The sequence below is a fragment of the Bos grunniens genome, chromosome 20, assembly GCF_055505025.1.
Source record: "Bos grunniens cultivar Pamir isolate PY7600 chromosome 20, Bosgru_T2T1.0, whole genome shotgun sequence".
NCBI classification, from domain to species: Eukaryota; Metazoa; Chordata; class Mammalia; order Artiodactyla; family Bovidae; genus Bos; species Bos grunniens.
Window position 1 is genome coordinate 35,668,384 of NC_141184.1, and position 26,378 is coordinate 35,694,761.

A 26,378-nucleotide genomic window follows, 5' to 3' on the forward strand; every position below is an offset into this window, starting at 1 on the left:
CTGGCATCTGGATCATCAAGGTCCGTGAGCTTCTTGCTTCCAAAAGTCTGTCACATCATGTGAACATCTGTGCCTGGCATATCCAGTCCCTTAGTGACTATTAACTGAACTGAAAAGCACAGTTTTGCTATCCAGTAAACCTCTGGTTTGAAGTAAGTTTTTTATTATGAAAATTTGTTTCCCTGACCCTCCAGTGTTACTTTGATGTGTTCTGGTTTGAGATTCAGAGACCTGACTGCTATCCAGATTTCAAGCTGACAATCTTTGAACCATCTAGTATGTCCATTTAGAAATGTGAGCTTTCAAATCAGTAAGATTTTGCCTTAGTTGTTTGAACTTGTAACGCATTCCATAGCAAAGAGAAGAAGCCCCACCATGTCTGAAGCCCTGGGCAGCTAGAAGTTATAGCTTACATTATTCTCTTACGAGGCAGAATTTCTTTATATCCGTGTATACACATGAAAAATGTGGAAAATGACATTTCATGTCATTTTTTCCTTGCATTTTCCCCAACTTCCTTTGGCCCCTGTGTTTGTAATTACAGATGCTTTGTAAAGTGCTTAGAGACACTATTTATAGGGAAGGTGTCATATAAAATGAAGTTGCCATACATGTGGCTCTACTATTGCAATGCCAAACATTTTGAGCCTGAGGAAGACAGATTTTTCAGCAGCAAATGAAAATGAAATGAACAAAATGCTTTTGATTCATTCCAGTAACACTGGCAAGTGATCTCCTGTAGCACCATGAGGTGGGAAAACCTTGCTTAGTTTCCTCTACAACATGGATCAGAAATGCGAAAAGAAAGATTAGGTCTGAAACGGTAGTAACTTCTGAATATGGAACTAAAAGGAAACTTGAATTCATTTAACCTTTTCATAGATGAAAAAACATACCTGATGCCTACGTAGGTCAAAGGTTTTGCTGAAAATCATTCAGGCAGTGGAAGAGTCAAGCTCAGAACCCTGGTCTCTGAGTTCCCAGCTAAGGATTTGTTTTAGTAGATTATATTACCTTAGTCGACCTGCAGTAAGGGTTTGAGGTCAAACAGCCTCTCTCTTCCACTAAGATATGCTTCACAGCAGCATCAGAATTTGGGGACCATCTTGACATGAACCTTAACAGGCATAGGCTTCCAATCTTTGTAAGTTGTATAGAGGGCACTGGGAAAAGAAATGCCATCCTGCTGGCTAAACCCACATGATAGAAAAAATGAGGAAGAATTTCATTAAAAATGAAAAATATGAAGACATTGGGTTGTAAGAAGCACTGATATCAAAGCTTTAACTTATGCTCATAAACACTGCCAAGCAAATTTTTTATGTTCTCAATTCTACCACTTCACAGACTGAAATGTTCACTAGTTGGATTCCATTTCAAAGTTAAAATTCCAATTCAGTGAAGTTGCGATGAAGATCTGAGTTGACTCTTGTTGTTGTATGACCTAAGTTTTCTATCCATGCCAACTTTTTCATTTTTTCTGTGTTGTGCATTAATAATGGCTTCTTTTCCCCTTGAAGTTTAACTCCATAAAATATCCTCTATAACTGTTCTACTTGTCACAGTCCAAACAATTCTCCAATCAAATAGTGCTGCTTAGCACAATACCTCCTCTCAGAAAGCCAAAAAAAATAGATATGCGGCAAACAAAGTGCAGCTGTGTTGAAGCTGTTTAATAGCCCGCCAATGTACAGCCCGCCAATGTACAGCCCACCAATGAGGGGGCGGGTAGTGGATGGGGGCGGGTTGTAGAGACCCACAGAGACATCCAAAAAGAGCAATCATTTTTTCAGAAACAAAATTAAGGAGTGCCTTTTTTTCAAAAGATACTTGAGATAAGAATGTAAATGGTGATCTAATGATACAGGCCCCAGCAGTAGGGCTGCCCAGGGAGAAAAGCCTGTCTTATCAGGAAATGTTAAGCTGTTGCCACGGAGACTGTTAGCTGCCTAGGGAGAAGCACTCTAGGAGTTTCTGTGACTTTCTGAGGTGTCCATTAGCTGGATGAAGGTGTCTTACCAGCCCTATAAGACCCAAGGAGTCAATCCCATTGGCTTAGCCAGCAAGTCTTAACATCCCTGAAACTGGCTTCACACCATCAGGAAGTTAATTCTTTAGTGGTCAAGAAAAAGAAAGGGATCTTGTTTGGGGACAGGGGAGTCTGGAGCTGGCTGGTGTAAATGGCCTGAAGCTAAGGAAGAGAGTGTTTTACAATAAGCCATTGATGATACAGAATGTCAGATTGAGGCAGAGATGATATGAATGAAAACCATGGATGGGTTGCAAGACAGAGCGGAATGGGATTATGTCAAGTTCCCCCAATACAAATAGTGTTCTGACTTTTTCATCTTTAGGCTTCTGTGGAAATGTGTGTTTCCCGATTCACATGGGCAGATCAGTCCAATGTCACAGAAAGAGATGTGTTCTCTCTCCTACGGAGTTCTATGAAGCTCTAGATGGAGGGGTGCTTTGAAGTCAAACTGTAACCTCCCTTTCGGTAAGACTCGCCTGCTAAAAATGACAAAAGGTATAAAATATTGTTGAATAATGTATCAATGGTAAAAATTTAATTCTTGAGGTTTAATTAGTCACTTGTATCCTATTTTAAAGAAACGTAAATCATGGTGTTTTTCCCCATTGCTAGGGTGTCTTTTCACTCCATTTGATGAGCTTGGTCTGGGTGACTCATGGATATTTACAATCCTCTTGCTGGTTTCATATTTCTGAGCCAGGCTCAATTTTATAGACCAGTTAGTTTTACCATCTGTCTCAGTAATTCTCAAATATTACAGTGCATCAGTATCCACTGAAAACCTATTTTTTGTTGGCTTGATTTTTGGTTTTAAAAAAAAATTTTAATTGCAGTATAGTCACTTTGCAATATTGTGTAAGTTTCAGGTGAACAGCACTATAATTCAGTTATACATACATACATATAAATATATTCTTTTTCAGGTTCTTCTCCCTTATAAGTTATTACATGATATCAAGTATATTCCCTGTAATATATAGTAGGTCCTTGTCAGTTATCTGTTTTATATAGAGTAGTGTGTATACGGGCTTCCCAGGCGGTGCAGTGGTAAAGAATCCGCCTGCCAATGTAGGAGATGCAAGAAACACTGAGTTTGATCCCTGGGTCAGGAAGGTCCCCTGGAGAAGGAAATGGCAAAGCAGTATTCTTGCCTGGAAAACTCCATGGACAGAGGAACCTGGTGGGTTACAGTGCATGAGGTCACAAAGAGTCAAACATGACTGAGCATGCTTGCAGTGTATATATGTTAATTCCAAACTCTTAATTTATTCCTTCCCGCTCCCACTTTTCCTTTGGTAACCATAAGTTTGCTTTGTATGTCTGTGGGTTTATTTCTGCTTTATAAATAAGTTCACTTGTATCTTTTTTTTTTTTTTTTAGATTCCGCATATAATCAATGTGATATGATATCTGTGTTTCTCTATTTGGCTTACTTTACCTAGTATGATAATCTCTAGGGCCATCCATGTTGCTGCAAATGGCATTTCATTCTTTCTTATGATTGAGTAATATTCCATGTATATAATGGTGGTGGTGGATTAGTTGCTAAGTCATGTCTGACTCTTGTGACCCCATGGACTGTGGCCTGCCAGGCTCTTCTGTTCATGGGATGTCCCAGGAAAGAATACTGGGGTGGGTTTCTATTTCCTTCTCCAGGGGATCTTTTCAATCCAGGGATTGAACCCATGTCTCCTGCATTGCAGGCAGTCTCCTGTATCACAAGCTGATTTATTTTTACAGCTGAGCCACCAAAGAAGCCCTCCATCAGTCAGTGGACACTTAGGTTGCTTCCATGTCTTGGCTATTGTGAACAGTGCTAGAACGAACATTAGGATGCATGTATCTTTTGATTTATGGTTTCCTCTGGAAGAATTGATGCTTTTGAACTGTGGTGTTAGAGAAGACCCTTATGAGTCCCTTGGACTGCAAGAAGATCCAACTAGTCCATTCTAAAGGAGATCAGTCCTGGGTGTTCTTTGGAAGGAATGATGCTAAAGCTGAAACTCCAGTACTTTGGCCATGTCATGCGAAGAGTTGACTCATTGGAAAAGACTCTGATGCTGGGAGGGATTGGGGGCAGGAGAAGAAGGGGACGACAGAGGATGAGATGGCTGGATGGCATCACCGACTCAATGGACGTGAGTTTCAGTGAACTCTGGGAGTTGGTGATGGACAGGGAGGCCTGTCATACTGCGATTCATGGGGTCACAAAGAGTCGGACACAACTGAGCGACTAAACTGAACTGAACTGAACTAGATATATCTCCAGAAGTGGGGTTGCAGGATCATATGTTAACTCTATTTTTAGTTTTTTAAGGAACTTCCACATTGTTCTCCATAGTGGCTGCACCAATTTACATTCCCACCAACAGTGTAAGAGTGTCCTTTGAAAGTCTGTTAGAGTGAGCCCTACTGACTCTACTGTTCTTGAGCCATATTACCAGAGATTCTGATTCAGAAAGTGTGAGATCAAGGAACCTACACTGTGACAAATGCTCTAAGTGATTCTGATTGTGATGCAGTTTGTCTACCAGTGGCACTTTGAGAAGCCCTGCCTTATCCTTTTCTAGTTGCTGTCTCCTGTATGTCTTGCCCTCCCTCCATTTCCCATCACAGAATTGTTTTATGATCCATATCAAGGGGAAACCACATCAAGGCCTCAAACTTTCTCAAAATCCATTGCATATGTCATCAGCACCCAACTACTTTCCCAATCATTCCAACTCCATCCTAGATATCTTCCATCCTTTGGAATCAGTCTCTAGAATGTCCTCTAAAATCAGGCAAAGTGAGAGATTAATAGCTTCTCTTTAGGAAAATGACATCTCTTTAGCCTTTTGGTCCTTCAGCTACAGAATAAATCAGTTGGACAAGATCAATAGTTCTCAAATGGGATGCAGGGTACCTATGAGTCTTTGTGGAATGCTAGGAACTGATGCTTTTGAACTGTGGTGCTGGAAAAGACTTTTGAGAGTCCCTTGGACAGCAAGGAGATCAAATCAGTCAGTTCTAAAGGAAATCAACCCTGAAGGACTGATGCTGAAACTGAAGCTCCAATACTTGGGCCAACTGATGCAAAGAGCTGACTTATTGCAAAAGACCCTGATACTGGAAAACACTGACAGCAGGAGAAGGGGTTGACAGAGGATAAGATGGTTGGATGGCATCACCAATTCAATGAACATGAGTTTGAGCAAACTCTGGGAGACAGTGAAGGACAGGGAAACCTGGTATGCTGTAATTCATGGGGTCACAGAGTTGAACATGACTGAGCCATTGAACAACAAATAAAATACAGAACCATTTGCTTAATTCCAGGAACAATTTTACTAAAACAAAACTTGGCCATTCAATATAAAATCATAACCATGACCACATGAGTAGAAGACTGTCTTTCTCAAAGATGGCCACACTCAACTGTATAACCCTTCCTGCATGTTCTTCTTTTAATGTGACTTACGTCTCTTTCACTGAGAGGTGGGCTGTATGTTACCTCCCCTTGAATCTGGGCAGGAGGCTGTGGCTGCTCTGATCCGCAGAGTATAGTGGAAATGATACTTGAGAGCTCCAAGCTTAGGGCATTAAAAGAATACACTTCTTGTTTGTACTTGTAAACTAGCCTCCATATTGTGAGGAAGCTCAACCATAACATGAGGCAATTATTCTGCCATGAAAGAAGTGGTGTCACCCAGGTGTAATGATTGGATTAACAGAAGGAGAATTTTTGCTCTGCCAGCATTAGAACCATCTCTTATTATCTATTTCTGTGCTGCTGAATTTAGAAGTTTTCTAATTATGTCTATTTATGGGTTTTCTATGGTATACCTGGTCATCATAATAAAGAGGTTTTGTTTTATTCTAAGCGTAAGGGAAAACTGTTCCAGGGATTTAATAAAAGGCAAAACATTACGTTTTAAAAAGATAATTCTGACAGGTTCATGAAGAATGGGTTGTGTCGACAAACAGACTCTGGAGGCCTATAGGAGGCTATTTTAGGGAAAAAAATTATGGTGATGTGGACAAAGGTGGTAACAGCAGTGAAAAAGATAAATACATAGATTGGGGATGCGCTCTGGAAGGAGAGTCGACAGGATGCCCCAGTGGATTTGTTATGGGAAATGATGAGAAAATCAGGCTTATCTTAGGTTTTTGACTTGATTACCTGGTTGAAAAATAGAGTCATTTACTGAGATAGTTAATATGGAAGAAGGAACACCTTTGGGCTAAGGAGATGTAGAAATCAATAGATTGTAGATTTCAATGTAGAAATCAATCAGTCCTCTTTTGAGATCCTATTACTCATCCACACAGATATTAATATATCAAGTCCAGAGAAGGATACAAGTGTGGAGTTGAGGAGAGAGGTCGAGGCTAGAAATGTAAATACAGGCATCATTAGCACATTAAGGCTCTTCATGTATTTGCTTTTATTTGGCTGCACCAGGTCTTAGTTGTGGCGTGTGGATCTTTTCTTTTTAGTTTCAGCATGTGGGATCTAATTCCCTGACCAGGGATCAAATCCAGTACCCCTGAATTGGGAGCATGGAGTCCCAACCACTGGACCACCAGCAAAGTCCTCGCTGGTGCTATTTAAAGCCGGGGGGCTGACTGAGATCAGGGAGAGAAGAGTCGTTGGGAAAATCAAATGGGTAGAGGCAAAGCCCTCAACAGTCTCTGTTTGGAGAAACAGAAGAGACGATGGAGCTGACAAAGGAGACTGAGAAGGAGATACCACCAACAGGAGAACTAGGAAGGGTCCGTGTTGTTTACAGGAGCTTAGAGCATGCTGATGGGAATAGATGAATAGAGGCAGGGGAAAGGCCAAAGAAAAAATAGAAATAACCACAGGAGTAAAGACTTTGAGAAGGTGAGAGAGGGGGTTCAAGCACAAATGAGAGCTGGTTTTCCATAGGAACTAAGAAACCTTTGTGACTGGCCAGAGTGGGGACAGACTGTGCCTGCACACAGGCTGCAGGCTGGTAGATTTGCTGTGGGAAGATGAGAGAGTCTGGCTTGAGTCACTTGCTCTAAACCCACTTGTTTATTTTTTTGATAATCCTATGGAAAACTTCTTTGTAGAAGCCAGCTGGTCTGGGAGGATCAGAAGTTGCATTTGGCATTGTTCAAGGCATTTGTATTGCAGAGTTAATAAGCTCAGAGCTAGGACGGGCACCTGGTAAATGGTGAGGTTATCACCGTTTATCTTTAGAAATCCTCCCTCTCCCAAATCCTTCACTATTTCTCCCACCTCCTCATCCCGTTGTTCAGTGTCCTCAGTACTTTGGTAACTCAGGTCAAAGAGGAAGCGTCAAAGTTCTCTGTCCCAAGCTACAAGGGCTTAAGTGTCACCCTTCCCAGGACTGTTTGCCTTTTTAAAAGAGAGTTCTGGGAAAAGAGAAGACAGTTCCCAATGCAAATTCCCAGTGGAGGAAAGGCAGGCGTGGGGAAGATTTGGGGGAGTGGCTTTCCTCCTTCAAATACCAGTGGGGACAGCAGTTATAAACAATTATAGGGCCGAGAAACAAAGCATCAACCAAACTGCTGTTTACAAATCTGATTACTGCTCAGGGATGCTTTCTTTTTTATCTTTCAAGGTGTGTAACTGTGACATCTGTGACTGTGGGCCATTATGGTAGGGGAAGAGAGGAAGACAAGGAGGAAGAAAAAAAGGAGGAAAGAAGAGGGAAGGAGAAGGGAAAAAAGGAAGAAAGTATATTGATTGGTGTAGTTTGTGGCTCTGTAATAATACATCTCTTTCGGTCCATGAGATTTCCCAGGCAAGAATACCAGAGTGGGTTGCCATTTCCTTCAGTCCATGGGGGTCACAAAAAAGTTGGACACGACTTAGCAACTAAACAACAACAAATAATACCTCTCTAACAATCCATTGGTATATTTAGTAACAACGTTAGTTGGAGTGTCCAAATATGGGGATTCTAGAAGACAATGGACTTTTAATGAAAGTTGGTTTGGTGATCACCATCAGCCATCACACTAGTCTTTAATAATAAAATTTGAAATTTCAGTTAAAGTGTTGTGTGCCATATCAGAGGCAAAGGAAAGAAATAGAGCTTGACCTTTTCATAATAAGGAGAAAAGCAGAATGATCCTAAGAATGGTAATGGCAGTAGTAACAGCTATGAGAGTGGGCAACCACTGTGTGCCGAGCACAGTGCTTCGTTGCCCAGTTGCTAAGTCATGTCCGACTCTTTGTGACCCCGTGAGCTGCATCGTGCCAGGCTTCCCTGTCCTTCACTGTCACCTGGAGTCTGCTCAGACTCATGTCCATTGAGTTGGTGATGCCATCCAATCATTTCATCCTCTGTTGCCCTCTTCTCTTGCCCTCAATCTTTTCCAGCATCAGGGTCTTTTCCAGTGAGTCAGCTCTTCACACCAGGTGGCCAAAGTATTGGAGCTTCAGCTTCAGCATCAGTCTTTACGATGAATATTCAGGGTTGATTTCCTTTAGGATTGATTTTGGAGCCCAAGAGAATAAAATTTGCCACTGTTTCCATTGTTTCCCCATCTATTTGCCATGAAGTGATGGGACTGGATGCCATCTATGATCTTGGTTTTTTGAATGTTGAGTTTTAAGCCAGCTTTTCCACGCTCTTCTTTCAACTTTATCAAGAGGCTCTTTAGTTCCTCTTCATTTTCTGCCATTAGGGTGGTATCATCTGCATATCTGAGGTTGTTGATATTTCTCCCAGAAATCTTGGTTATTCTTGCTTCATCTTGTTTATCTTCATCTTGATGTCTTCAAAGTCCACACTTTCATAAAGTGAGTAGCTATAAAGTCTGCAAACTTGGAAAGGTCAGGAATAAGGTGGCCCTCAAAATATACAAGGGTAAAGGGAAGGATGGTGATATATAACAGTAAGATTTTGTCAAATTCAAAGAACACGTGTTCCCTGTGTTGATTTCTACTGCAACCGTCCCTTCTCCACTCAAGTCAAAGGAAACAACATTTACCATCTGCATCTGCCTTTTTGTTTCACATCTAGATTTCTGAATATTTCCCAGACTCTCCACGGATGGTGAGTGTTTTGAAATGAAAATACCTTAAGGTTAACCTACCCTTAATGCAGAAAGTTATCACTCAACATAACCCCATACGTGGCCCCCTCACTGTTGGCCAACAGCTGACGCTGAGGGTTATGCTATTTTGCATGGGGTGGCTCTGGTGGACAGAAGCCAACAGTATCAGAGTCACATCAAGCCTGCATCTGGATCTCACCTCTGCTATTTATTAGCTGTGTCACCTTGGGCAAGTTCTTTAGCCTCTCTGATGCTCAACTTCCTCTTAAGTAAAGCAAGAAGACCCTGTTCTTCTTGTGAGGGTCAAGTCAGAGAGTATATATGAGCATACAGAATTTTTAAATGAGGAAAAGGACATTGAGGAAAGCAGAGCAATTAAGAAGAAGATGAAGGAAGAGAGACAGACAGAAAAGCAAAAGGGGGAGAGGAGAAGGGGAGGGGGAGGGGAAGGCGGAAAGAAAGTGCTTTGAAGACTGGCAATTTGTTTTGCACATATGGGAAATATTTGTTTACTGGCTATAATGATGAATCAATTTCAGTGAAAATAATCATAAAGAATAGCTAACAGTTTTCTCTTTCTCTCCTTCATCCCCAGTAGTTTCCATTATCTGCCCCACCATTTATAAGGAGGTAAAATCCCAGGGTTACAGCATCACCTTCTTGGGGCAATCCTAATGAAGAGGAAAAAGAAAACAGGATGGAGGTTTTGGATAATTCAAAAGCTGAACAATAAGCTCCTGAATAATTGAGAGCGGCTGCTTCTGCGCATTGCTTCAAGCCCGTAACAGAGCCGGGCCAGTCAGGTGGACATACAGCGAGGCATTGTGCAACCCCCATACTCACTCGTCCCCAAACACAGGGCACAAGTGTTTGACCTTGACCCAAATTCCATCAAGCCCAGAACAGTCTGATCTGCATTTGGTGAGCAGGCTCTGTGTGTGCTCATCATGTATACATCATACATATTTATAATAGTGTGCCATGCTTTCTAATGACTGCAGGGAAACTCAGGCTATCTGTCTGCATACATTGCTATGTATGCAGAATTAGGAAAATATTTCCACTTGATTTCCTGAAAAAGTGTTGGTGGAATGATCTTAGGTTATGAATTTAGTAACTGGCAATAGTGTTAATTATTAAGTGAAATCTATTATATATATTGAAAGCATTAGTCACTCAGTCATGTCCGACTCTTTACACCCATAAACTATAGCCCGCCAGGCTCCTCTGTCCATGTGATTCTCCAGGCAAGAGTACTGGAGTAGGTAGCCATTCCCTTCTTCAGGGGATCTTCCCAATCCAGGGGTCGAACTTGGGTGTTCTGCATTGCAGGCAGATTCTTCACCACCTGAGCCACCAGGGAAGCCCATAATACATAAGAGCTTCCCAGTTGACTTTAATGGTAAAGAATCTGCCTGCCAGTGCAGAAGACTTGAGAGATGCAGGTTCAATTCCTGGGTTGAGAAGATTCCCTGGAGAAGGAAATGGCAACTTGCTCCAGTATTCTTGCCTGGGAAATTCCATGGACAGAAGAGCCTGGCGGGCTACAGTCCATGCGGCTGCAGAGAGTCAGACACAACTGAGAGACCAAGTGTACATATACATATATTTTATATCTATTTAATTATGAATTAAATATATACAATACATGTAATTATAAATTAATGTATTATAGATTTAGAAAATAAATGAATATATAATTCAGTGAAATTTATTTAGATTTTCCTGGAGTTGATTTTGCCATCTTGAATTCTGAATAAAAATGGGTATTTAAACTCCCATAAGAATCAGTAAAAAAAAAAAGCTCCCAGTTCTTGTATTCTTCTGAATACTACCGAGATGCAATAAATAATCCTATCAGACAATGCTTGTGCTATGAAGCCTGTGATTCCTTTTACTCTGCAGCAGAAACTACTTGTCAGGGGGCTCATTAGTACAGGGCAGATGCCGATACCCTTTCAGAAGAGTGTGGGCACTGAGAAATAAATGCTTTCTTAGAGTAAATGGGCCAGCAGCCTCTGCTATATTTCCACATCTTTGGCCTTTCTCCTTAGTCTGGGAATGAAATGAGGTGTTTTTCCCAGAAGTCAGTCGGTCACCTTCTTTATATCACAGGAGGTGAGAACTCAGTCCTGGACTGGAGGTGAAGTGGTGAGCAGGCACTGGAATGGCTCCAAATATGGGTGTGAAGCTGTAGTGTGATGATGCCCAGTGAACCCAGCCCGTGTAGGGTGGGCTCCATCACTGCCTGTGTGTTCGTGCTAAGTCTCTTCGGTTCTGTCCGACCCTGTGAGCCCATTCACTGTAGCCCGCTAGGCTCCTCTGTCCATGGGATTCTCTAGGCAAGACTAGTGGAGCGGGTTGCCATGCCATCCTCCAGGGGATCTTCCCGACCCAGGACTCAGATCCAGGTCTCTTATGTCTGCCTGCACTGACAGGCAGATTCTTTACCACTACACCCCCAGTTCCCTTCACGCCTGTCAGGTTACAGCAGAGGAACCACCTTTGGCTAAAAACAAACAAATGCTTGGATTGCTGTGCTGCAGACTACCTCTGGCACCCATGGCAACTGCTAGAGGTCAAAAAGGGACAAGTCATGGGGTCTATTTGAAATGAAGCAAGTGTGTTTGCTGTGGAATGAAGTCCTTGGGGCTGTGACGCTAACTAAACGGGGACTGAAATCCTAATGTCCGGGGCAGACACCCCTGCTTTAGGTCTTGACCCTGCTGTGTCCATAAATATTTCTGAGATCAGAATCAGGCTCTGTCCATGAATTAGCCTATAGAGAGCTACTAAGCTTTCAGAATATAAAAGCATCAATGACCAAAACACACACTTTCTCTCAATGTGAGAATGAAAATGAGGACCTTCAGATTTAGTCTTCAAAACAGCTCAATGCTCATTCACTCTGTTGTTACCCTCACGTGCTCTTTCTTTTGAAATTATCTCACCAAATGCAGGGCAGGGAGGGAGCATCAAAGGGAGACTTCGGCAGCACAAGAGGACCAAGGACAAGCTTGAAGGAGTATTGATCAAAAGGCTGAACATTCATCCTAGGACTCAGATTCTAAACAATGGCTTCTTGGTATCTAAATTACCAATTTTAGATAAATTCTTCCAAAAAAAAAGTTCATTCATACAAAATCATTTTTCTTAAAATCAATGATAAGACGCTTGTTGTTTATAGACGAATGTTTCCTCTCTGAACTATATAGTAAGCACCACTTCAGGACTTTCTTCCACTCTGTTGCTTGAATCACGAAGTCTCCTGTGGCAGAGACTGGGTGATCTTTCACTGAACCATTTCCATTTTCCTCCCAGGCATGCAGCTCTTTTAACCAGGAGACTTAATGCAATGAGCCATGGAGCACTCCATAGCATTCTGTCTCTTTCCTTTCAAAATTAATATTTCCTTCACTGCAGAATCATTGCTTCTAAAAAATGTGCTTTTATTTTTTAAGTTGGTTTTAAAGCAAAAAAAAAAAAAAAAAATTCTGATGTGGTCATCAAATTTGGTAATTAATTGAGTGAAGAGACTGTGATTACCAGTGGCCAAGCATATGCTTCTTATTATCAGTTTAGCTGAAAATGGCTTTTTCTTTCCTTTTCTTTCCTGATTTAACAGAATATTTTTCCACGAGCCTAGTTTAATGGGCTCCTAGTGATGTTCTAAGTGTTCGCTTGTATAGTATTGGAGAGCAATGGGTTTATAAGCTTAATGAGGTTGATGATTATAGAAATTCAAACCAGAATCATTTTGGTAACATATGCAATTCTTTTTTAACCTTAATGTATTTGTCAGTATCTAATGCATCAATATCATTTGACTTTTAGCCTTTCACACAGGCAAACAAAATAACTACATTTTTAGGTTCCCAACAGTGAAGTTTCAAGGAAGCATTATGACGTACTTAAAATTGACTTTATAAATTAATTTATTGTTTGAGTGGATAATGTAATGCGTACTATAGCCAAACAACATAAAGGATCACCTAGTGAAAAATTGAGTTCTTTTCTCTCCCTTGCCTTCTAGAAACTCAGTTTCTCTGAAAACTGCCACTATTACCCATTTCTTCTATATCTTTTCAAAAGTATTCTATGTATATTTAAACAAACATTTATATTTATTTTCCAAAAAAATGTAATATTATACAATACTGTTTTGGAACCTTTCTTTTTTAACTTAACCATTATCATCCAGAAGTTCTTTCCATACCAATACATATACAACTTTTCCACTTTCTGTACAGTATTCCATTCTAGGGGTGTGCCATGTTGGTTAACCAGTTCCTATGAATGGACATTTATGTGGTTTCCAATACATTGCTATTATAATATTACAATGGGTATATTCACCCAATAATGTCACTTTGCATGTATGAGAGTGCCCATCTGTTAACTAAATACCAAGGGGCGGGAGATATGAGGATTTTTATTCTGAGACATACACATACACATGCTTATATAGCCATGTCTTTAAAATGACCAGTGTTGGACTCTCCCACTTTGGAGGAAACCAAACAATTATCATGATGAAAGAGCCAGCAGTTTGCTTGGCCTTTCTGGGCCTAGCTGTAGGGTTAAGTAGATACAAAAGCCTAGACCTAAGGATGGTCAACGAATTTGCAAGATGCAGAGACGTCAGGAGCTTGGAGTAAGGGAGGTAAGAGAGGAGTGAAAGAAGTGGACCAACGACATTTAGAATTAAGATCACCTGGCTGAAGATGCTAGGAAATACACAGGTTAGGGAAGGGCGGCTACCTGAAAATGATCATTGTGTAATTGTGGTGAAGCGGGAAAGAGAGATGGAGGCAGACATAGAATGAACACGGAGCCTGGAGTTAGAAGACCTAGCTTTGAATTCTGGCTCCACTAGAACGAGTGATCTGTGACCGATTAAGACAGCAAGGCTTACTTCACAAGGGTTTTGTAGGGGAGAAAAAGGAATGCATGTGAAAATGCCTGGAAATCTGAATGAATTTAGTTTTCAACATGTTTAGGCACAAAGAAATACTAACTTCAGAAAGTTTCCCAGAACATCAGCCCCATAAGAACAAGGCTGTGTCAGGCTTGTTCACTGCTAATGTCCCCTCTGCCCAGAATTGTGGCTGATTCCTAATGGCTATCCTATGAATGAAGTTTGGGCCTTCTCTACTCCACTGAGGAAGGAAATGAAAAGGCATAGAGAGAATCTGGTTAAGGTTAGAGATAGAGTTTTAAGAATTATACCCTTATAATTATTAGTCCTAATCATTCTTTATAAGGAAAACCTAACATTGTAGGCATTCTATGAAAATTTACTGATTGCATAATTTAATGAAGAAATGAATGAACTTTTCAGAGTGCTTTCAGAAAATATTTCATGAAGTCTCTGGGTTCCCCAAACCCTACAGGGAGAAAAATATTATTTTCATTTGCATTATTGGATTGTCCAGAAAGGTCATTCAGGTTTTTCTGTAACATCCTAGAGAAAAACCCAAACTTTTGGGCCAACTCAACATTTATATTACAATGACTTGGAGTGTTGAGAAGTTATTCCATATTTTACTTTTTTTTTTTTGTATTTTTAACTGTTTTTTGACCTATGTTTTGCTTGGGATAAATTAACACATGTGCTGTTGGCCACATATTTCTAAAGCCTGTTTTACATAGTCATGTAGTTCATGTTGCCATATGGAAGTACACAGATAAGGAGAAAATTCCTCAAACTTTTTCACTGACCAGGTTTTTTAAATTAAATAAGGAAATTGAAGCAGATGACCTTGAATGTCCTCTTTTGGCCTAAAATTGTATAATTCTGTGAATAAAAGTACGAGGGAAAGCAGAGGTTAAAAAAAAAAAAAAAAGGCCGGGATCCCTGTGGGACAGAAGCCACGTTACACTTGGAGTATGATAATAAACACCTCTCTTTTATGGAGTGTTGACTGAAGGCCAGGCCTTACATACCTTGTTTCACTTAATCCTTACAATCCCTATAAAAGGGGTGTTGGAAATTCTGCCTGGTGTCCAGCAGCTGGAAAGGAGATCGTTCTAAGCACAAACCACGATTCGAAGCAGCAAAGTTGCCAATAATAACAAGCTTTGTAAAAGTAATTGCTGCCTCAAGTTGAAGAACCCAACCGTTCCCTTCCTCCCCCACTCCCACCCCACCCCGAAAGGGCCATTAAATCCAGGGGTGGTCCCCCCAGCTATAAGACACACAGAGATAGTGTCCCCTTGAAGGGCAGGGTTCTGTGTGGTAATGACTTCACAGAGCAGGGCTTTTTTACTTGCTTTTTCTCTAGAATCAGTTCTCCTTTCTTGAATGGATGATACTCTTTCTCCCTTCTAGTTTCTGCTTCTGTCGTGAACTTGCCTAAGCCAATGTTGTAGCACAGAGTTCTTAGGCTCTTTTTGTTCATATCGGGTGTATATCAATAGTCAGAGGTAGCTGGGAACTGCAGATCTCGGTGCTCACATCTTGCTACAGGTAATAAAAGCAAGATTCAAACTCTTCTCTCACACAAACATTTACTCACAAGTAAGCATCACTCACTTCGATTCTTGCCCTTTTGGCTACTCCATTACTCCCTGTTTAAATGGCACATTTGGGCCAGATGACATTATATCTTACAGGGACGGTTCAGTTAGCCTGGTCGCCATTAGGCAACCAGAATCCTCCAAGCCAGTGGTAGACTTGGGACAATTGTAGAACTCAACCTTAGGAATCATTTTGTTGCGTAAAGAGATTATATTCTTAAACCCTATCCATTCAAAGGCGGGCAGTGTGTCTATATTATTCTAGACCAGCAGCTGGCAAACTTGGTGCAAAGGTCAAATCTGCTCTGTGCCTCTTCTTGTAAATAAAGTTTTATTGGACCACAGCCATGTCATCTCATTTATATGTTGTCTAACACTGATTTTGTGCTACCAAGGCAGAACTGAGTGATTGTGACAGATTATCCACTTGCAAAGCCAAAAAAATTTGTCATCTGATCCTTCCTGGAAAAAAAAAAGTTTTCTGATCCCAGCACTGGCCAATCCACATATATTGAAGTGAAAGTGTTAGTCTAGTCGTTCAGTCATGTCTAACTCTTTGCGACCCCATGGCTTGTAGCCCACCAGGCTTCTCTGTCTATGGAATTTTCCAGGCAAGAATACAGGAGTGGGGAGCCATTCCCTTCTCTAAGGGATCTTCCTGAACCAGGGATCAAGTCTCCTGCATTGGCAGGCTGGTTCTTATCACTAGCACCACCTGGAAAACCCCCAGGTATATTAAGCAGGACTATATTCAGCAATAAAAATCCATTGCTATTAATAATATCCATTTTGCTAATTAGCAAAACCTCTGGTGTGGATCAGAGATAAATGTAGCTGAAGTGTTTACAGCAGCTACCTCTGCAGGGTGGCCTGCCTATTAAATATTAAATGACACCCCCATAATATGTATGTTCTATTAGGGCAATAGTAGACTCAGAGTATTTATTAAAATTAACACACATTTATAGAACATTGTCAATTTTGACATTTTAAAAGTAAGTTGCAAGTCATCTTAGATTTTCTTTTATTGCATCTCAAAGCTTATATTCGTTAATGATTATGATTAAATTTGGACTTCCCCAGTGGCTCAGTGGTAAAGAATCTACCTGCAATGCAGGAGATGCAGGAGACGTGGGTTCGATCCCTGGGTTGGGAAGATACCCTGGAGGAGGGCATGGCAACCCACTCCAGTATTCTTGCCTGGAGAATCCCACTGACAGACACACCTGGTGGGCTACAGTCTACAGGGTCTCAAAGAGTTGGACATGACTGAAGCGACTGAGCATGCATGATTAAATTTTAGATACTCTCATATCAATAGCAGTGTTCAACCCAGAGTTTGAAAAGTATGTTATCCAATTGGATCTCAATGCAATAGCTAAGGTACAGCAGGTTTATATCATCCCATTTTACAGAATAAAAAATCTGGGGGCTTCCTTGATGGTTGGTGGCTAGAACTCCAAGCTCCCAATATAAGGAGCCAGGGGTCAATCTCTGGTCAGGGAACTAGATCCCACAGGCTGTAACTAAAGATCCTGCATGCCACAATGAGGATAGAAGATCCCGCATACCTCAACCAAGACCTGGCACAGCCAAATAAATAATTTTAAAGAAACTAAGGTCTGAAAGCATATCTACTTTTCTCACAGTTGTAGAGCTGATGAGTGATAGACTGAGGCTTGAATCTGAATCTATTCATTTCCCAGATCTTATCATCTCTTCTCTATACCATCACCACTTGCCAGTAACAACAATTAATTGATTTTTTTTTTTTTTTTAGCAAATTGCAGATTTCAATTTCAGCCAATGGAAATATATTCTATGTCTAGTAAATAGAAAAAAAATAAATTCTTAGGAACTTAACTATTTTCCAAACTGTTTCTACCTCTTTTTCTCCACAATTTTATTCTTAAAGTTTTAAAGCCATCATTGGGTTGCAAGAGGAATGGTTACTTGAGGTGGGGAGAAATTTCCCAGGGAATCAAAGGAATGAAGGTAAATGCGTGAAAATGGATCTGTTTCATCAACTACATAAAATGAGACTCTACAGTGTCAAAGAAGTCTTTGAAGGACCACCTTGGACTTAGAAGTCTGAAACTGGCACAGTATAATAAGGCTCCAGGGCTGGTCATAGACATTAGAAAAGGAAGAAGCACATTATTAGGTTAATGTGTTCACCCCACCTCGCTTTACAATGTTTCCAGCTGTGTTGGGCTGCATGGGATCAGTTATTAATGATTGGCAGTGGGTTATGTGACCTGGTGTAGCGTCTCCTCAGCCTTTCCTTAGTCACTATTCCCCATGACTCTGACCCTCAGCTTCCCATAATCTATTGCTTCCCAACCTATGCAATCATCTTGGTTGGATTTAAGCCCATAATTGGTGCTGGTGCATTTTGTTTCTTCCACCTGCATGTTCTGAGTTGGAGACAGAAGAGGCTTTCCTCCAAGACATCCCTTCATCTACATAGACTCCAATAGGCCTCAATCATTACCATAACTTTAGGTGAAGAAGGGCAAAGGGCAGTTCAGGAATAAGAATGTTAAGGTGTGAGTCCAGAAAGGAAGCTAGAGGGCATCTTTCCAGACCTTAGCGTGATTGGCTGCTAGTGACTTGGATGACAAGTCATAACCATATGGATTCTAATAACCAATAAGAGCTCTCATTGGAGACTTTGAAAAACAGCTTTAATACAACATCAGTAATGTAAAGAGACAAAAATGAGTTTAGGTGTGAGTCCACCAGTAAATGGTAAAACAGCAGCAATGTTAGGTAAGAGAAGTCGCTGTGTGTGCTTTTTTGAGAAGACTCAAATCTCTTAAAGATAGCTTCTCATGTCTGAACATCTGGGAATCTTCTTTGTGATTCTTCTAGTTGACTTTTGATGCTGATGGAAATAGCAGAGTCAATGTTGGGAAGAAGACAAGGCTTTCAAAAGTTTTGGCTTGAGATTATATATTTATGATCTGCCTGAAATAGAAAAGTGGGGAAAACAATGAAATCTTGAGTATTGATTTTGGGGGAGAAGACTTCCCTGATAGCTCAGCTGGTAAAGAATTTGCCTGCAATGCAGGAGACCTGGATTTGATGCCTGGGTTGGGAAGATCCCCTGGAGAAGGGAATGGCTACCCATTCCAGTATTCTGGCCTGGAGAATTCCATGGACTGTTATAGTGCATGGGTCGCAAACAGTTGGACAAGACTGAGCAACTTTCACTTTCAAAGATAATTTACTTTTCACATAATATTAACTTTAGGACTATGTAGTCAATCATTCAGGATGGGTTAGGTTATCCTGTGGCAACACACAACTGCAAAATCTTAGTGGTTTAAAACAACCGAGGTCTACTTTTCATCCAGAGAATATACCCCTTGAGAGAATTAACTTCACTCTGGAACCCAGGATTATAGAAAAGTAGCTCCGTGGAACAAGACTGAGCATTGTGATAGACAGAATAAGAACTTTGGAAGATTTGAACCAGCAATTAAGTGCTTCAACCCAGAGTAACATTTGCTAACAACTCATTGGCCAGTGCTGGTCACGTGCCCCACTCAATCATAAAAGCCCAGGAAGAATAATCTTATCAACTACCCCAAAGCAGCTAAAAACATTTATAAAATAGTACCAATGATTTCATGTCATTAAGATCAACAAGGCAAAATCTGACCTGGAGTATGTTCAAAATCATGTACACCAAATGATTCTGTTAAGGCTGACTTTGAAAAAACAGATTACAATAGCCAGGGCATGGAAACGACCTACATGTTCAATAACAGATGAATGGATAAAGAAGTGATACATACATACAATGGAATATTACTCAGTCATATGAAAAAATTGGGTCATTTGTAGAGATATGAGTGGATTTAGAGTCTGTCAGACAGAGTGAAGTAAGTCAGAAAGAAAAAAACAAATATTGTATAGTAATGCATGTATGTGGAATCTGGAAAAAATTATACAGATGAACCTATTTCTAGGGCAGGAATAGATACACAGAGATAGAGAATGGACATGTGTACACAGGGAGGTAAGGAAGAGTGGGATGAATTGGGAGATTAGGATTGATATATATGCTACCACATAATATAAATGGGCTTCCTTGGTGGCTCAGCAAGTAAAAAAATCAGCCTGCAATGCAGGAGATTCAGGAGACGTGGATTGGATCCGTGGGTTGAGAAGATCCCCTGGAAGAGGGCATGGCAACCACTCCAGTATTCTTGCCTAGAGAACCCCATGGACAGAGGAGCCTGGCCGGCTACCCGTCCATAAGGTCACAAAGAGTAGGACATGACTGAAACATGTGAGCGCACATGCATATAAAATAGATAGCTAGTGGGAAGCTGCTGTACAGTGCAAGCAACTCAGCTCGGTGGGTGACAACCTAGAGGGGTGGGACGGGGGTAAGAGTGGGAGGGAGGTCAAGAGGGAGGGGATATATGTGTATATATATAGCCGACTCACTTCCTGGTACAGCAGAAACTAACACAACATCGTAAAGCAATTATACGCCCATAAAAACATAAAAATAATTTGCAGACACTCACAGTAGTGCGAGAATCTACTCAAAGTTTCTCTGCCCTTGGAGAGTGAATATGGGGATATCCTGGAAAGTGTGAAAAATATTTATGTCTGGGGCCCATTCCAGAGATTCCGATTTAATTAGTTTGAAGTGCAGCTTGGGCATCAGGATCTTTAAAAACTCCCTGAAGTTATACTAAGATTTGCTTAAAGTAGAAAGCCACTGATCTGATTTACAGGTCAGGGTTTTATGGTCATTTTCAACTCCAGAGTTATCTGTGCATCTGTGTGGTCTTAAGTCAATTAACCACTCTGGGTCTCTATTTTATTATCTGTGAAATTAGGAGTGGAATACAATGACTGCTACAGATCCTTCCAGTCTTAAAAATCTCTCCGAGACCACTGACTTCTACTTAGAAGGCGTTTCAGAGCTCAAGTTAATGTGTAAGTGCAGCCAAATCACTCTGTAAGTTCATCTGGTTAAGCTCCTCTATCTTCGATAATGGAAACAGGGCAATAATTGGCAGGAGTCTTTACGAGGTAAGGAGCTGTGTTTTTTTTCCTACCAAACCAGAAAGCTTGGCCAGACTTGGGGCTAAAGTCATGCTGTAAGAGAAAACACGAAGTTAAGTTCATCTCTTGGTTCTGTGTGGACTGAGGGTGAACTTCCTGCTCTAAGATGAAAAGATTGTATGACCTAAGGCTATTCAGGTAAAAATAAAATTTTAAAAGCCACTTCCCTCAATTCTTCTTGCTGAAAATGAAAAAGTGAAAGGTTTCACTATTTCTTCACCGTGTAATCCTATCTCAGTGCTGTCTGTGTCTTAATGGCGTATTGATTGGCCCACACGCCTGCTGTCTTTAAAGAAGCATTATTACTCTGGTGGGCCCAACATAAAAAACTACTTTTAAAGACCTTTTTAAGGTTTCTTTTTTTTTTTTTCAAAAGCTTCTTGGGGGTGTACTGAGCTTCTGTGGCAGCTGGAATTAACTCTACAAGGCTCTTTCTCTATTTCTGACACAGTGAATCAGCTGAAGACGGCAGGTTATCAATGACTCATAGGAGGGAGACGATAAGAAGGCTCTGGAGATAAATTAATGTGGTAATTAGTTATGTGGATACCTGTATTTTTAGGCTCTTTCTAAATGCTTCTGTTGCACTGGAAACTCATGATAATTATCAATCGCCATCTTAAATATGTGACATTGACTAGTATTACAGGGCAGAAAGTGAAGAGAGGAGAAGATGGATTGTAAAAATTAAAACTGTTAGATGTTAATCTGTTTTTCAATTATCAAAATGCCTGACAAGCTGAAAAAAGAATCTTCATTTAGAGCTCTGCTATATTTATTCTATGTCTGCATCTCTCTTCTTCAGTTATTAGAAAAAAGCATCAGAATAATTTTTATTGAATGCTTAGAAAAATATATGATGATAATAAACCAAAATGTTGTCATAGTGGGTGATGGTATTGTGAATAGGTCTTTTCTTCTTCCTTTGGGAATCTCTAGGTTGCACTACTTTTATCCATTAACCAAAAAAAAAAAAAAATTTAACCTCACTCCTTCAACGTGTTTTTGGGAAAATTACTTAACCATTCTGACCTCATTCTGCAACTCAAGATGAAGATAATAATAGTATCTGTCTCAAAGAGTTGAGGTAAATATTAGGTTTAATCACCTGGAATAGCTGATACGTGATCATCTTTTGACCTGTGAACATGGCAATTTGAAATAGTTCAGCAGAGTATTAAATATTCGTCATTGTGCCTGACAAATACTAAGCACTCAGGAAATATTCACAGTGAAAGAATGTTTAGGAAATACAGAGAACAAATTTTAAAATAGAAAGGACATGCAATTTGAAAAATTAGGTTTATGGAGGTATCATCTGCATATAGCTTACAGTTCTAGAAAAGATGACAAACACATACAGTTGAATAACCACGGTCAGGACACAGAACAATTTCATCATCCTCTCAAAATGCATTGCGCCTCTGCAGACAGCCCCTCCCCTCTCCACAGCCCCTGGTAAGTGCCAGTATTCTTCTATCCTGATAGCTCTGTCTTTAAGATGAATTTCCCCCTTAGTTTGGGCTTCCCTTGTGGCTCAGTTGGTAAAGAATCCGCCTGCAATGCAGGAAACCTGGGTTCGATCCCTGGGTTGGGAAGATTCCCTGGAGAGGGGAAAGGCTACCTACTCCAGTGTTCTGGCCTAGAGAATTCCATGGACTTTATAGTCCATGGGGTCACAAAGAGTCAGACATGACTGCGCGACTTTCACTTTCACTTCCCTTTCCCCCTTAGTTTAATTAACTAAATGTATTGATTTGCCTCCTTCTTACCTGAACACACACTTTCAGAGGCAGAAGGGAAGTCCCCTCCCTTTGGCTAGCCGCTAACTTCCACAGGGGTTCAAGGTGTGGAGAGGGCAGGGACAGGCATTTGCTGAGGCTCGACTTCCAGGAGTAGAGAGGTTCATTCCTCATGAGAGGAGGCGAGAATGTACACAGGCAGCCCATTCTGACTACTTTTCCTGGGATCCCAATGTGGTTATGGACTTTGACTTTTCTGTTGATTATAACAGGTACACATGCTTGCAGGAGGTCTCAGCATCTAACGTCAATTTAAATTATTCCGTATCTCCAGAAAGTGTTTAGCAAAGAGCCCTCCTCAGTCCGGTTCTCCTTTTAGAAGAGTGCACATCCTGTGGGTGTAGGCAAAACCCTCCCTTCTTGGATACTGGGGTACTTTTATGAGGGTCAGGGTTGTGGTCGTGCCCTTTGAGGTATTTTTTCCTTGCCTTCTAAGCATCTCTTCCTCATGAGATCACTGAGAATAACGGCCTTATTTCACATTTCTGCAAGTCTCTAAAACATCCAGTTTAATAGAGGATGGGGCTTCCATGGTAGCTCATCTGGTGAAGAATCTGCCTACAATGCAGGAGACCCCAGTTTGATTCCTGGGCCAGGAAGATCCACTGGAGAAGGGATAGGCTACTCATTCCAGTATTCTTGGGCTTCCCTGGTGGCTCAGCTGGTAAAGAGTCTGCCCGTAATGTGAGAGACCTGGGTTCGATCCCTGGGTTGGGAAGATCCCCTGGAGGAAGGCATGGCAACCCACTCCAGTATTCTGGGCTGGAGAATTCCATGGACTATAGTTCATGGAGATACAAGAGTCGGACACGGCTGAGTGACTTTCGCTTTCACTTAATAGAAGATGGTATGCTCACACCTGCTTTTGCAGTCAGTGTATTATGTCACACAGGATGTGTGACATGCAGCCTCTGAAAACCCCATCAAATTCTCGGGACAGAAGGCAAGTCAAAAAAGGCAAATGGCATCCTAATATTATAGGAATAGTTTTAACCTTACAAATCCCACAAGAAGGTCTCAGATACCCTACTCAAGGGTCCCCAGCACTATCTTTAAAAACCACTGCAATAGACCACTCTTAAGAATCCTAGAAAACTCTGGAAGTTATTACATTAATTCTGGAGTTGAGCTTTATTTAAAAATAATTTAATCTATTTATTTATTTTTGGCTGTGCTGGGTCTTTGCTGCTGTGCGGGCTTTTCTCTAGTTGCAGTGAGCAGGGGCTGCTCTCTAGTTGGGGTGCACTGGTTTCTCATTGCTTCGGTTTCTCTTGTTGCAGAACACAGGCTCTAGGGTGCCTGGCCTTCAGAAGCTGCAGCATGTGGGCTCTGTAGTTGCAGTTCCTGGGCTCTAAACCACAGGCCCAATAATGTGGTGCACGGGCTTACTTGCTCTGAAACATTTGGGATCTTCCCAGACCGGGGATCAAACCTGTGTCTCCTGCATTGGCAGGTAGATTCTTTACCACTGAGCCATCAGGGAATCCCCAGGCTTTTAAAAAAATATATTTATTTATCTCTTTATTTGGCTGCGTCAGGTCTTATTTGAGGCACGGGGGATCTTCTGCTGTGGTGCACAGACTCTCTAGTTGTGGCGTGTGGGCTCCCGAGGACTCAGGCTCAGTAGTTGAGGAGCACAAGCTTAATTGCCTGGCAGCACCTGGGATCTTAGTACCCCAACCAGGGACTGAACCCATGTCCTCTGCATTGCAGGGTGGATTCTTAACCACTGGACCACCAGAGAAGTCCCTGGAATTGGGCTTTTGATGTTTTGTACAATTTCTGACTTCTAAAATTCTGTGAGGATACTGTTTATGAACCTAGGTTTTGTTTTTATTTCATTTGCAGTTTCCTTCCTCATCTTCATCCTCTGATGGTGTCTGTCTGATCATAGTCTCAACACAGAGGAGAAACTCTCCAAAAATCACCAGCCAAAGAGGCAGTATTCTCTCTAGACAGAACATTTGATAAAGAAGGATGTCAAGTGGATAAACACATTTTATTGAATTCCTTAAAGATTTTAAAAAATTACTTTGGAATAGATCACCCTAGCCTCATGTATTAAGTGACTTAGAGTATGATTTTTTTTTTTTTGCTATATGCATTTACCACACTTATCTTTAGTATTTTTTATTCAAAGATGGTTTCACAATTTTTAAAATATAAAATGTAAACTAAAATCACTTGATTTGCTTAAATATCATATGTCCATTTTTTGTCCCTAATTTTTAATACTCTTATGCCTGGATTTCTAAGTTTATACCAGGTCTTCTCAGAAGAGCTTTAGAGTAGGCCTCTGAGTTCTTTGATGTGAACTCTGCTTTGAGCTTGGAAATGTTTCCTTAGTGTATTTGCTTCTCCACTGGCTCTGTATCAGCTTGACTCCTCCCAAGTGTATATTGAAGGAGTTGTGCTAACTGGCAAATTTGTTGTTCATCGTTATGTCAGGGCTAGGAAAGTGGGACCCTGTGAGTTCAAGCCTTCAGGTACTCTTTCTCTGCAAGATTCCCCTCAAGGCTTAATACTCTCAATTCAGAGAATCATAGAATATTAGAATGAGGAGGGATCTTCAAGGTCATCTAGACCCATGCCACTCAAGAACTACAGCACAAGTACCATCTGGGAACTTACTAGGAATGAAGAATCTCGGGAGCCACTCAGACCTACTGAATCAGAATCTTCATTAGAACAACAAGATTGCAAGAGATGAAGTGTCCATGTTAGTGTCTGAGAAGGGCTGCTCCAGACAGCCCCTTATCCAGTGGAGAAACTGTATCTGCAGCATCTTCCATATGGTGGTCCCCTCGGGCTCAGATGTCTTCACCTTCAGGCTTTGGGATACAGATCAGTGATTCTAGATCAAGATTCCTAACTTTGACTGCGTATTAAAATCACCTGGTGAGTTTTTAAAAATTCCAATGTTGAGGTCTCACTTTGGACTAATAAAATCTGAACCTCTGGCATTTGTGTTTTATGAAGTTTCCCCACAATAGCCTAACATGTAACCAAGTATGGACCACTGATCAAGAGCTATCCATTTGCAACTTAGGCCATTTACTTCATTCCTACTTTGATTTTCTGTGAAAATGCAAGTATTCCCTAATTTCCCTGGAAATAGGGGTGTGTTGTTTTTTTTTTTAATCATCCTAACTAACTGATGGCAAACTCTTTAGTAACATGACAATTCACACAGCATTATTCTGGGATGGAGGAACCAGCAGTTAGGAAATCTCACGCCTTGTTCTTGGTCAGCTAAACTGCCTTGGGCAGGAAGGGGCTGGGTCAAGCAGAGAACAGGAAGTTCTTTGGCCAGCCCACTTCCGGTTTCTGGTCTGTCTTCTGTATTATTTTAAAAGGAAATTCAAGTTATCACCCGTAGTCATTTTAATTTACTATTAATAAAAATATAACAGAAAATGAACTCTTAATAATAAATAAATTTAGAAGTTCTAATATCCTAGAGTCCAATAAGTATCATTCACATATTAAAATAAAATTCAGAAAACAGATAGCTTACAAACTTTCCTTTATACATGTTTGAGGATGAAATGCCATCACATCTCCTTCCTTCCATCCCTGCTTGCTCAGTTGCTCAGTTGCCTAACTATCTGTGACCTATGGACTGTAGCTCACCAGGCTCCTCCTCCATGGCATTTCCCAGGCAAGAATACTGTAGTGGGTTGCCATGCCCTCCTCCAGGGGATCTTCCCAACATGGGGATTGAACCTGCATCTCTTGCGTCTCCTGCAGTGGCAGGCAGATTCTTTACCTCTGAGCCACCTGGGAAGCCCCATCCCTGCTTACATAGCCTTCAAATCTGTATATACATATACACATGTTGTTTAATCGTGAATGTGACACATTAAATTTATAGACATGTGAGGGATTTAAAATTT

At 40.9% G+C, this 26,378-nt stretch overlaps 1 protein-coding gene and 1 long non-coding RNA gene across 3 annotated transcripts in view; both read left to right on the top strand.

The window, feature by feature from the left end:
• Positions 1 to 25,445, top strand: part of LOC147350244 (uncharacterized) — a 29,593-nt gene extending 4,148 nt beyond the window's left edge. Inside the window, exons 3-5 of one of the 2 annotated variants that reach the window (XR_015148672.1) lie at positions 2,355 to 2,497; positions 20,452 to 20,551; positions 24,331 to 25,445. This is a non-coding gene — a long non-coding RNA (uncharacterized LOC147350244). The remainder of the gene's footprint in view (positions 1 to 2,354; positions 2,498 to 20,451; positions 20,552 to 24,330) is intronic. The other variant, XR_015148673.1, reaches the window with a different exon arrangement.
• The window catches only part of EGFLAM (EGF like, fibronectin type III and laminin G domains), a 394,377-nt gene that overhangs the window by 164,717 nt on the left and 203,282 nt on the right, over positions 1 to 26,378 (top strand). The window lies entirely within an intron of this gene.